This window comes from Somniosus microcephalus, chromosome 12 (genome assembly GCF_052327205.1).
Source record: "Somniosus microcephalus isolate GS21.2 chromosome 12, FLI_Smic_1.0, whole genome shotgun sequence".
In the NCBI taxonomy this organism is placed as follows: domain Eukaryota; kingdom Metazoa; phylum Chordata; class Chondrichthyes; order Squaliformes; family Somniosidae; genus Somniosus; species Somniosus microcephalus.
The window spans coordinates 20022603-20034877 of record NC_140998.1 but is presented as its reverse complement, the minus strand read 5'-3'; the positions used below and the strand labels follow the sequence as shown (position 1 = coordinate 20034877).

At 46.3% G+C, this 12275-nt stretch overlaps 1 protein-coding gene across 2 annotated transcripts in view; it reads right to left on the bottom strand.

Moving 5' to 3' along the window:
• cep128 (centrosomal protein 128) overlaps positions 1-12275 on the bottom strand; it is a 428165-nt gene that overhangs the window by 42434 nt on the left and 373456 nt on the right. The gene's annotated exons all lie outside the window — the stretch shown is intronic.

Below are 12275 nucleotides of genomic sequence, written 5' to 3'. Positions count from 1 at the left end.
ACACCTCTATCAAATCATCCCTCAACCTCCTTTGCTCTAATGAAAGCAAATCCAGCTTCTCCAATCTGACCTTCTAGCTAAGATCCTCCATCCCCAGAACCTCTGCACCCTCTCAAGGGCCTTCACATCCTTCCTAAAGTGTGGTGACCAGAACTGGCTGTTTTCTGTGCTTAAGCCAATTCCTCATCCAAGCTGCCACTGACCCACCTATTCCATGAGCCTCAATTTTGTTAACCAGCCTTCTATGTGGTACTTTGTCAAACGTCTTCCGAAAATCCATGTAGACAACATCCATTGCATTCCCTTCATCAATCCTTCCCTGTTACTTCATCAAAAAATTCAATTAGATTAGTCAAACGCGATCTGCATTTTACAAATCCATGTTGGCTCTCCTTAATTAGCTTAAACCTCTGCAAGTGCCGGTTAATTTTTTCCTTGATTATTATTTCTAAAACTTTACCCACCACTGATGTTAAACTGACTGGCCTGTAGTAACTAGGATCGTCCTTGCACCCTTTCTTGAACAATGGTGTCACATTTGCCACTTTCCAATCCTCAGGCACTTCCCCTGCATCTAGGGAAGATTGGAAAATTATGGCAAGCCCTTCCACTATCTCCTCCCCCAATTCCCTTAGCAACCTGAGATGCAAGCCATCTGGACCAGGCGACTTATCCACTCTAAGCATACCCAGCCTTTCTACTACATCCTGTCTATCAATTTTCACCCCTTCCATTGCTTCTACCTTTTCCACTTCTACTGATATTTTGTCAGCATCCACCTCCTTAGTAAACACCGATCCAAAGTACTGCGTATTGTAGCCTTGCCCTGCGCCTCTAAGCATATAACACCTTCTTTGTCGCTAATAGGCCCCACCCCGCCTCTTACTACCCGCTTACTGTTTACATGCCATATTTGACCCTGAAATGAGCTTCCGACAACATATCCGCGGCATAACCAAGACCGCCTATTTCCACCTCCGTAACATTGCCTGCCTCCGCTCATCCACTGCTGAAACCGTCATCCATGCCTTTGTTACCTCTAGACTTGACTATTCCAACACACTCCTGGCTGGCCTCCCACATTCTACCCTACATAAACCTGAGGTCATCCAAAACTCGGCTGCCCATGTCCTAACTCACATCAAGTCCCGTTCACTCATCACCCCTGTGCTCGTTGACCTACATTGGCTCCCGGTTAAGCAGCGCCTTGATTTCAAAATTCTCATCCTTGTTTTCAAATCCCTCCATGGCCTCGCCCCTCCCTACCTCTAATCTCCTCCAGCCCCACAAACCCCCCCACCCCCGAGATATCTGCGCTCCTCTAATTCTGCCCTCTTGAGCATCCCTGATTATAATCGTTCAACCATTGGTGGACATGCCTTCTGTTGCCTAGGCCCCAAGCTCTGGAATTCCCTGCCTAAAGCTCTCCACCTCTCTTTCCTCCTTTAAGACGCTCCTTAAAACCTACTTCGGTCACCTGCCCTAATTTCTCCTTGCGTAGCTCTGTCAAATATTTTGTCTTATACTCCTGTAAATTGTGGGAGCTTGCTGTGCGCAAATTGCTGGTGCGTTCCCTACATTACAACAGTGACTACACTTCAAAAGTACTTCATTGGCTGTAAAGTGCTTTGGGACGTGCTGCGGTCATGAAAGGCGCTATAGAAATGCAAGTCTTTCTTTCTTTTGTCCAGCCATAGGGTGTGGGTTCAGAATTTAATTCTGGTGTAAAATTCAAACCACTCAGTAATGCTGCTTCATCCCATACGCACCAGTGAAACCCGAGTCTGTAGGGCAAAAAACGGCCACTGTGGCACATCCTAATCCTCAAGGTGCAATGGTACTGAAGTATATCACAGAATCACAGAAACCCCACAGTGCAGATAGAGGCCATTTCGGCCCATCGAGCCTGCACTGACACATATCCCACCCTATCCCTGTAACCCCACGCATTTAATCCCCCTAACACTAAGGGTCAATTTATCATAGCCAATCAACCTAACCTACACATCTTTGGACTGTGGGAGGAAACCGGAGCACCCGGAGAAAACCCACGCAAACACGGGGAGAATGTGCAAACTCCACACAGACAGTCGCCCGAGGCCGGATTCGAACCCGGGTCCCTGGCGCTGTGAGGCAACAGTGCTAACCACTATTCCGACTGACTCATTGCATGGCAAGCTTCCACAAATTGTTTGCAAGCAAAATATACAACTCCATCGCTCGTATTTAAACCAACATCAAGAAAAGGCCAGCTTTGCAAAGAAAACTGACAGCATACAAAAGGGTGATGAAAGGATATATAGCACACCCCAAAAAAGTGCTAGTATCATGTTTGCATGGTAAATCAACACTTACTAAAGCAATACAAGCTCAGTTTGCCTTTACGCCATCAGATTTTACAGAACAGACTGAATGCAACCAACCTGTTTGAAAGGCTCATGTCCAAACATGAATTGCTGACACAATTGTGATCATATTCTTCCTTGCTATCTCTCCAAAGATCAATGCACATGGCATGTAGTACATTTTAAAGAGACACCGGGGAATTTAAGACATTGATACGTGTGACAATTTTGTACATGTGACACAAAAAGGACCAACTGCAGTAGGAGCAGGTTCTTAAAAATCGACCCCAGGTAGTTGCAGGAAAGACAGAATAACGTAGAGAATTGGACTAGGGTACAAATGGGGAAGGCACAGGATTTCCATCCCAAAGTCAAAAGCAAGCTTCAAAACCCCTTTCAGGGTATGGCTCTGCCCTGCACCTACTGGTTCAATCTGAGCCGAGAGCCAGGGAGGCTGATGGGACTGGTGTTAGAGGCGAGCAGGTACTAGTGTAATACCCACTGGAAATGTTATGTACGCTAAGTATGGTTATCAATCTTTAACTTAGACACTGTATTATCATTGTTATAAATCCCTGGGCTTTCCATAATTCTGCACCAGTATCAACTGTTGCAGACAGTGAGGCTGCGCAGTCTCCAGGCAGAAACCCCAGGAGGAAGGGGTGGATTCGGGGTTTTCGAGCGGGAAAGAGGAGCGACTGGAAGAAGAGGGCAGGAGCTCTGAAAAGAGGGCTCAGGAGGCAAATGGCTGCCGCATCCCGTCCCGGGTTTCCAAACTCGGCCGCCGCCCTTCGTATTAGTAGCTCTGCATCCAGAGCTCAAAGTGGGATTCAGTGATCGTGAAGAGAATTCAACGAAGGGGTTCGGAGTCGTAAGTCTTGCAGACATTATACATACCATGAGCTGCAACTTAAGCGCGCCAACGAAAGAGTGCACTCGAATTTGGACACAGGGGCAGATTCTCCTTTGAATCCATGTAAATGGAGAATGTATGTTTATTATGTCTAGATTCATTCTAATGTATGCAAATGTCTAATTTAGTTCATTGACCTGTAATCTTCTTATACTGTGACATTAAAACTATAAAGTAAGATAATTAGAATTAAGCCATTGTAGTAGTGATCTCCTTACTGGACTATAGAATACTGTCTACAACAGAGACCACATCTCGCATATATCTAGAGAACCGTGAAGGGGTTACATTTTGGGGGCTCGTCCAGGATTGTGGTCTATTTATGTCAGTAAACTAACAGTATTGAATGCTCATTGCTAAGAGAGTGGTTTGTGGTTTCTACGGGGCTGTTTGAGCATAAAAGATGGATGTTATTGAGGTTGAAGCTTGGTGCAAACGGAAGCAGATAGCTACTACCCATGCCATTGTGCTGAATGGTGTTGCTAACGATGACCCTGATGATGTCTTGCTAAGGGCTCTGAATTGTGTCAAAGTCTTTGGAAAGGTTAGGATAGTTGAGCACTGCTTGGATACAGCTACCAAGAAGCAGTTTGTGTTGATCCAGACATCAGAGAACCTGAGAGGTCATGGTTTACCTGAGGCAGTTGGGCTTTCTGAAGAGGCTGGTCCCTGGCCAGTTCAGTTTGTCCCTATTACTACTTAGGGAGAAGGAGGGTTTCAGACCAAGTTGTTGTCATTCTTGAGACAAGAAGGAAAGACTGTTGCTGATGTCAAAGGTCTGATAGGTCCTTCGGCCCTGGATATGAACACTCAGTTGGTCAGTGCCATTAGTTCTCTGGTGGATAAATGCACCAATCTGCCCTTCGAGGCTCAGGGATACCGTAAGCTCCGTATGTTCTCAGGAGTGAGACCAACTCCCAGTGGGGAAGAGGAGTACGACACCTGGGCTGAGCAGACCCTGCCTCTGCTAGAGGAATGGCAGTGCAGTGACAATGTGAAGAGGCAGAGAATAGTAGAAAGCCTTAAGGGTCCTGCTGCTGACATTGTAAGATTCTTAAAGGCGCAGAACACCTCTGCTACTTCCTTTGACTACATGCAGGCTCTAGAAACTGCCTTTGGAACTACTGAAACCATTTCAGATTTGATGGTCAGATTCAGAAGCACATTCCAGTGTGAGGGAGAGAAGCTGTCCAGTTATCTGCTGAGAATAGACAAACTGCTGCATTGTATGTTACGGAAAAGAGGGATTGAGTTGCCTGAAATGAATCGGTTCCGCATTGAACAGGTTGTGCGAGGTGCATTGCTCGAAGACGTGACTGCTCTTCGCATACGCATGACCCATAAGTTGCGAGATCCACCTACCTTCACTGAGCTGCTAAGGGAAGTCAGAGAGGAGGAGGATATGCTTCAGGCCCGGAATGTAGCAAAGAGTGCTGTGATGTCCAAGCTTGTGACTCCTGTTACAGTTCCTACTCCTAAGGGTGATGTCAACCCTGAGATGGAACAGCTGAAGAAGGAAATAAATGTCATGAGAGCCGAGATGGCATATTTTTGGTCTAAGCCCAACACAGAAAGGGATGACGCACGGGTGCAAAAGGTTGAACACCCTGCGAAGTCTAACAGCAAAATGAATGATTCCTCTAAAGGATATCCCCATGAAGGAGATAGACCTGGAGTCTTTTGTTATAACTGTGGAAAGGATGGACATTTCAAGCGAGAATGTAGAGGTGAGGAAAATCTAAAAAAAGTAAATGACCGTCTCATAAAACTTACCAAGAAGTCGGGAAACTACAAAGGGGCACAGTAACGGAACGGCCTGCTGTCCCTGTAGTTAAGACACGTTCCGCTAAGTGCAATAATAGACGAGGGGCTATGAAAGACATCATACCTGAAGGTTTAGTAGGGCCGAGTTCTGCTGTATCAATACAGATTGAAGGCATTTATACTAAAGCTATCCTCGACACGGGTTCTCAGGTTACCATACTGTACAGATCCTTCTATGACCGATACCTGATGCATTTGCCGTTAACCCCAATCAGTCTTCTGCAGATCTGGGGCCTTAGTCCTGCTGATTACCCATATGATGGCTATTTGTCGCTGAGGTTGGAGTTCTTGGAAGCTGATGTAGGGACCACTGAGACCATTGATGCACTTGTGTTGGTTTGCCCTGACCCCATGGTGAAAGGTGAGGCTTCCATACTGGTTGGCAGTAATACACCTATAGTGAGATGACTCCTGACAAGCTGCAAAGAGCAGGGAGGTGAAAACTTCTTGAGCACCAGACACATTCACCCTGTTTTCAAAAAGGCTTTTGAGAAACTGCCTGAACTTTCTTCCGACGTAGATGATAGCAAAAGAGGAACTGTGTGGTACGTTCGAGCCAAACCTATCACCCTGCGTCCTGGAGGAGTGGCTAGAATCCCTGGGATACCAAAATTCCCTGGAACGCCAGGTACTGAAGCCATTCTGATAGAGTCACCTGATGATCCTGCAGAAGAGTCACGGTTTCCAAATGAGTTGCAGACCCCGACAGCTGTGATGTCAAGGAGAGTTACAGTGACCGTGAGGAATATGTCAGGCAAAGGAATCACATTGAGGAAAGGAATGCCGATTGCGCATCTGTTTCCTGTAAATGTACTGTCGTCACATGTGAAGGAAGAGTCCAAAGTTAACTCAACCGGAGATCTGACACCCTCCTTCTTCAACTTTGGAGATTCATTCGTTCCTAAAGAATGGAAGGACCGATTAGTCAGGAAGATGATGGAGCGGAGGGGAGTTTTCTCTACTCATGAGTTTGATGTTGGTTGTAGTAAGAGTACTCGCCATTCTATCAGAATTACCGAGGATAAACCCTTTCGGGAGAGGTCTCGACGACTGGCACCAGCTGACATCGAAGCAGTGAGACAGCACCTGTCGCAGTTAAAAGAAGCTGAGATCATTACCGAGTCCAGGAGTCCTTATGCATCTCCTATAGTGGTGGTGAGGAAAAAGAACGGAAAGATTCGGATGTGTGTGGACTTTAGGGCGCTTAACAGACGTACTATTCCCGATCAATACACCGTTCCAAGAATTGAGGGTGCACTGGCTTGTCTTAATGGAAGCAAGTGGTTCAGTGTGTTGGATCTCAGAAGTGGATACTACCAAATACCGATGAGTGAATCGGACAAAGAAAAGACAGCCTTTATATGTCCAGTTGGGTTCTACCAATTTGAAAGGATGCCACAGGGAGTTTCAGGCGCTCCAGCAACTTTTCAAAGAATAATGGAACAAACAGTTGGGGACATGAACTTGCTCGAAGTATTGGTGTACTTGGACGATATCATTGTGTTTGGGGCAACCCTTGAAGAACACGAAGCTCGGTTGCTGAAAGTGCTTGGTCACCTGGAGGATGAAGGTCTCAAGCTATCATTGGACAAGTGTCAGTTTTGCCAAACATCCGTGTCCTATGTGGGGCATATTGTATCACAGGATGGAGTAGCCACAGATCCATCCAAGATCGAAGCTGTTACCACATGGCCCAAACCGAACACAGTGACTGCCTTGCGGTCATTTCTTGGGTTCTGCGGATATTACAGGCGCTTTGTGCAGGATTACTCCAAAGTGGCCCATCCTCTGAATCAGCTGCTGGCTGGTTACCTCCCACCAGCCGAGAGGAAGAAAAAGGCTAAAGGTAAAGAGAACAAGGACTACTTCAAACCCTCTGAGCCTTTTGGTGTTAGATGGGATGAGAAATGCGAAGAGGCCTTCCACACCTTAAAGCAAAGTCTTACTCAAGCCCCCGTGTTGGCTTTTGCAAACCCACAGCTGCCATATGTGCTACACGTGGATGCCAGTCAAGAAGGGTTGGGTAGAGTGTTGTATCAGGACCAAGGAGCAGGGCTGAGACCCGTAGCGTTCATCAGTCGCAGTCTTACGCCATCAGAGCGTAACTACCCAGCTCATAAGCTAGAATTCTTGGCGTTGAAGTGGGGGGTGGTGGATAAGCTGCAGGATTATCTGTATGGAGCGAAGTTTGAAGTGAGGACAGACAATAATCCATTAACCTATGTGTTGACTTCGGCAAAACTTGATGCCACCGGCCACCGCTGGCTTGCTGCACTATCTGCTTACGACTTTAGTCTCAGGTACAGACCTGGGAACCAGAACATTGACGCAGATGCTCTGTCTCGTCGCCCACACTACCAGAAACCAGAGTGGAAAGATGTTGCTTCAGCAGATGTGAAAGTAATGTGTCAGATGTCCGTGGTATCTGGACCAAAGAATTCATTTCATGCCCGAGAGATTGACCACTTGGGAGTGTCAATGCATGCTGTTCCCCAGGCATTTTGCAACCTTTCCAGTTTGGATGTACAAAACTTACCCATGTTGTGTTCATCTGAAATATCCAAAGCACAACAGGAGGATCCCTGTATTCATGAGGTGTTTTCAGCTCTCCGTCTGGGTGATATTACACAGATCGACAAATCAAAACATCCTGACTGTCGTCTGCTCCTAAGAGAATGGGACCACTTGGAAATTAAAGAGGGAGTGTTGTGTAGAATCACTCACCCACCCACTAAACCATGTCATTCACAGTTGGTCCTGCCTGAAAAGTACAGGGAAATAGTGATGAAGTCTTTGCATGATGACGCAGGTCATCTGGGAGTAGATAAGACCTATGGGTTGGTCAAGGACAGATTCTATTGGCCGCGTATGAAGTCTGCGGTTGAGGAGTTCTGCAAGTCCTGTGCACGTTGTGTCCAGAGAAAGACTTTACCTAAAAGAGTTGCTCCTCTGTTTCACATGCAAAGTGATGGACCTCTAGACCTTGTCTGTATGGATTTTCTGTCCATCGAACCCGATTCCAGCAATACCGCAAATGTCTTGGTCATTACAGATCATTATACTCGCTACGCCCAAGCTTTTCCCACAAAGGATCAGAAAGCATCCACCGTTGCCAAAGTGTTGTGGGAGAAATACTTCATCCACTATGGACTGCCAAAGCGAATACACAGTGATCAAGGTAGAGGCTTTGAAAGTAGACTTATACATGAGTTGTTGTCCATGCTCGGGATTGAGAAGTCAAGAACAACTCCATACCATCCTCAGGGAGATCCTCAACCTGCTTGGAACGCTGGATTCAAAGCGAAAGAACAAGTGGAGTCGGCACATTGGACATCTTGTTCATTCTTATAATTGTACCCGAAATGACGCTACTGGTTTTTCACCGTACTACCTCATGTTTGGATGTGAAGCGAGGATGCCGGTGGATTTGTGTTTCGGAGTATCCAGTGATGGCACATCACAGAGAACTTACCTCAAGTATGTATCTGACATGAGAAAGGAATTGCAAGCTGCTTATGAACTTGCTGAGTCTGTTTCTGCCAAACAGAATAAAGGAAATAAGCAGAGGTATGACCAGAAGATCCGGTTTTCCCAACTCATGCCTGGTGACCGAGTTCTCATACGGAACCTAGGACTTCAAGGGAAACATAAGTTAGCAGACCGCTGGGCTTCTACACCTTACATTGTTGAAAGTCAAATGTCACAACTACCTGTGTTTCGGCCAAAACCTGAAGGTGGGAATGGACCCATAAAAATACTGCACCGGAATCATATCCTGCCATTGGGACAGCAAGTGCGTCTGGATCCGCCAGCGGATAATGAGCCGACACCTAGTAGGAGAACCCTGCAGAGAAGGAGGAGGAAAAAAACGAGAAACCAGGAAAACTTTGTTCCAGAAGACAGAAAACCCATGACGCAGTGTGTGGATCATGAGGAACCTGATGAGTCGGAAGATGAAGAATGGGATCTATGGTACGACCTCCCAGAAAGACACATAAGACAGAATCTGGATGAATTGTCTGAACCATTTAGCTCAGACTTGGACATGGTCTGGGAAGAACCAGATGCTTCCGAGAAGGAGATAAAAGAGACTGAAAGGCATGATAACAAAGGAACCAACGCCTCCAACGTAGTTGAAGGAACTGAAGACCGGGTATCCGAAATAAGGAGCTCACAGCGAGTTAAGAAGGTTCCTGAAAGATTGACATACAGTACACTAGGAGTGCCAAGTGTAATGATAGCCCCTACGGTTCGATATGTTACCTCCCTTTATACATGGTTGGGAAGCATGCAACCCCTTATGTGTAAAGTTCATTAGTCATGGGGACATGCCTATATTTGGTGGGGGGGGGGGGGGGGGGGGGAGTGTAATACCCACTGGAAATGTTATGTACGCTAAGTATGGTTATCAATCTTTAACTTAGACACTGTATTATCATTGTTATAAATCCCTGGGTTAAAGTTGCCCATGTGAAGGTACGGCAAGAACTTTTAGGGACACAATGTGACTAAGAGCAGACGTTCCATAATTCTGCACCAGTATCAACTGTTGCAGACAGTGAGGCTGCGCAGTCTCCAGGCAGAAACCCCAGGAGGAAGGGGTGGAGTCGGGGTTTTTGAGCGGGAAAGAGGAGCGACTGGAAGAAGAGGGCAGGAGCTCTGAAAAGAGGGCTCAGGAGGCAAATGGCTGCCGCATCCCGTCCCGGGTTTCCAAACTCGGCCGCCGCCCTTCGTATTAGTAGCTCTGCATCCAGAACTCAAAGTGGGATTCAGTGATCGTGAAGAGAATTCAACGAAGGGGTTCGGAGTCGTAAGTCTTGCAGACATTATACATACCATGAGCTGCAACTTAAGCGCGCCAACGAAAGAGTGCACTCGAATTTGGACACAGGGACAGATTCTCCTTTGAATCCATGTAAATGGAGAATGTATGTTTATTATGTCTAGATTCATTCTAATGTATGCAAATGTCTAATTTAGTTCATTGACCTGTAATCTTCTTATACTGTCTGACGTTAAAACTATAAAGTAAGATAATTAGAATTAAGCCATTGTAGTAGTGATCTCCTTACTGGACTATAGAATACTGTCTACAACAGAGACCACATCTCACATATATCTAGAAAAACGTGAAGGGGTTACACTAGCATGAACCGAATGGGACGGGCTTCATTTTGCAGACATTAAACTAAAGGGTAGTTTAGCTGATTGGGGGACACGAGGTTGGACGGGCAGTCAGAAAAAGTGGCAACAGCCTGGAGTCAAGGGTGTTGGCAAAGAAGTAGAGCTGGGGGCCGGGTCATCAGCACGCATATGAAAGCTGTCCCTGCATTGGGGGATGATGTCGTCAAAAGGACAGCATGTAGATGACAACAATGTGTGTTTCTATAGGTATTTCAGTGTGGTAAACATCCCAAAGGCAGTAGTTCACGAATTAGGGGTGGTGGTCAAAGGCAACGTCAGAGAGATAGGTTTTGAGGCGGCTTTTGAAGATGAGGAGAGAAGTAACAAGGCAGAGGGATTTCGGGAGAAGTTCTAGAGCATATAGCCAAAATGGCTAAACGCTCCGTCACTGATGATAGAATGGGGACAGGGGCATTACAAAGGAGGCCAGAGTTGGAACAGCAGAGGGCTCGACAAGACTGCAGCACTAGGGTGGGGTGGCATTTGGAAATAAGGGCAGGAATTCTGAATTTAACGTGAAGGGGACAGATCCAGCCAGATCTGGTGATAGATGGCTAAACTAGTTGTGTGCCATATACGCTCAAGTCTGCGCCCCTTGGACTTGAAGGAGTGAAGATGGGTGCTACACCAGGCGGAACAGCCAGGGCGGGAGGGAGCACGGGTTTTACGAGGGACGAGGGCATCCAAGGTGGAGGTGACAGAGTAGTTGAGCAGGCCAACAGCTGCAGAAGTATTGTGGTGAATGGAGGGCCAAGGCTAGATAGTTAGAAGTTTAGAAGTGCAGCTGTCATTGAGAGTTTATTTTAGGAGTAGATGCAGAACAAAGTGGGGTCGGAAGGAAGATGTGGGTGGTGAGGAACACAAGGATGTGTTCAGAGATGGCCTTACCTGTGATCGAGACGTTAGGAGTAGAGAGGCCAAGGTTGAGGGGGTGGTTGTGAATATGGATAGGACAGTTTATAGGAGGGACAGGAGAGCAATGAAATCAGAGGGGAGGGGGGCAAGGCCAAGAGAGAAGCTCCTGAAAATTAATAGTAAAGAACTGCAAGGACACAGTCTTGTTTATAAGGGGACATCTTGATCTTTGCAGTTTCTCTACTAATCGATAATTTCACTCATTGGGGCCTGCATTTCCATGCAGCGTTTCTCCTGGGCAAGCTGCAGACCTCTCCAGCCTTCAGAATCAATGTTGCTCCAGCTTTAGCTGAAAAGGAGGGATGCTCGTCGAGACACACTGCATCATCTTTTCTTCCGCATTACATCGATGGTTTCAGCAAGTTTCTTAGCAGCGCTTGGCAAATTCCATTTGGTGCCAAGCTGAAGCAAGTTACTTTCCAGAGTAATAAAGCAACACCCACTGTTCTCCAACAACCTGCATTAACTGCATATCTGGACTAGCCCTCCCACCCAATGCGGTACCAGTGTAATTATTTTGACAGCAGCAATAGTGAGACTCTAAACACTTTAGTGCCAATAATGGACAGATGTGCACTATGGGCTTGTGGTTACTAAAAGGTGGATCGAGACTCCCGTGACTTAGAACAGGCAACATTTTTACATAATTCACAATTATGAGCTGTTTGGATAGAGTAGTTACTGTTTCCACTGGCTGGAGGGTCGGTTACCAGAGGACACAGATTTAAGATAAAAAAGCCAGGGCGGTGGGGGGGGATGAGGAGATTTTTTTTTACTCAGCAAGTTGTTATGATCTAGAATATACTACGTGAAAGGGCGGTGGAAGCATATTCAATCGTAACTTTCAATAGGAAATTGGATACTTGAAAAGGGAAAAAATTGCAGAGCTACGGGGTAACAGCAAGGGAGTGGGACTAATTGGATAGCTCTTTCAGAGAGCCGTCACAGGCATGATGGGTTGATGAAGTGGCAGAGAAGAGTTTTATACCATCGAGTTCAAGTTCAGTTTTCTGCTATTATAAAATACACTGCTCTATTGCACTAGTCAGCTTTGCTGGTTTATGTTTTCAAAGAGTCGCATTCTCCTCTTTGCA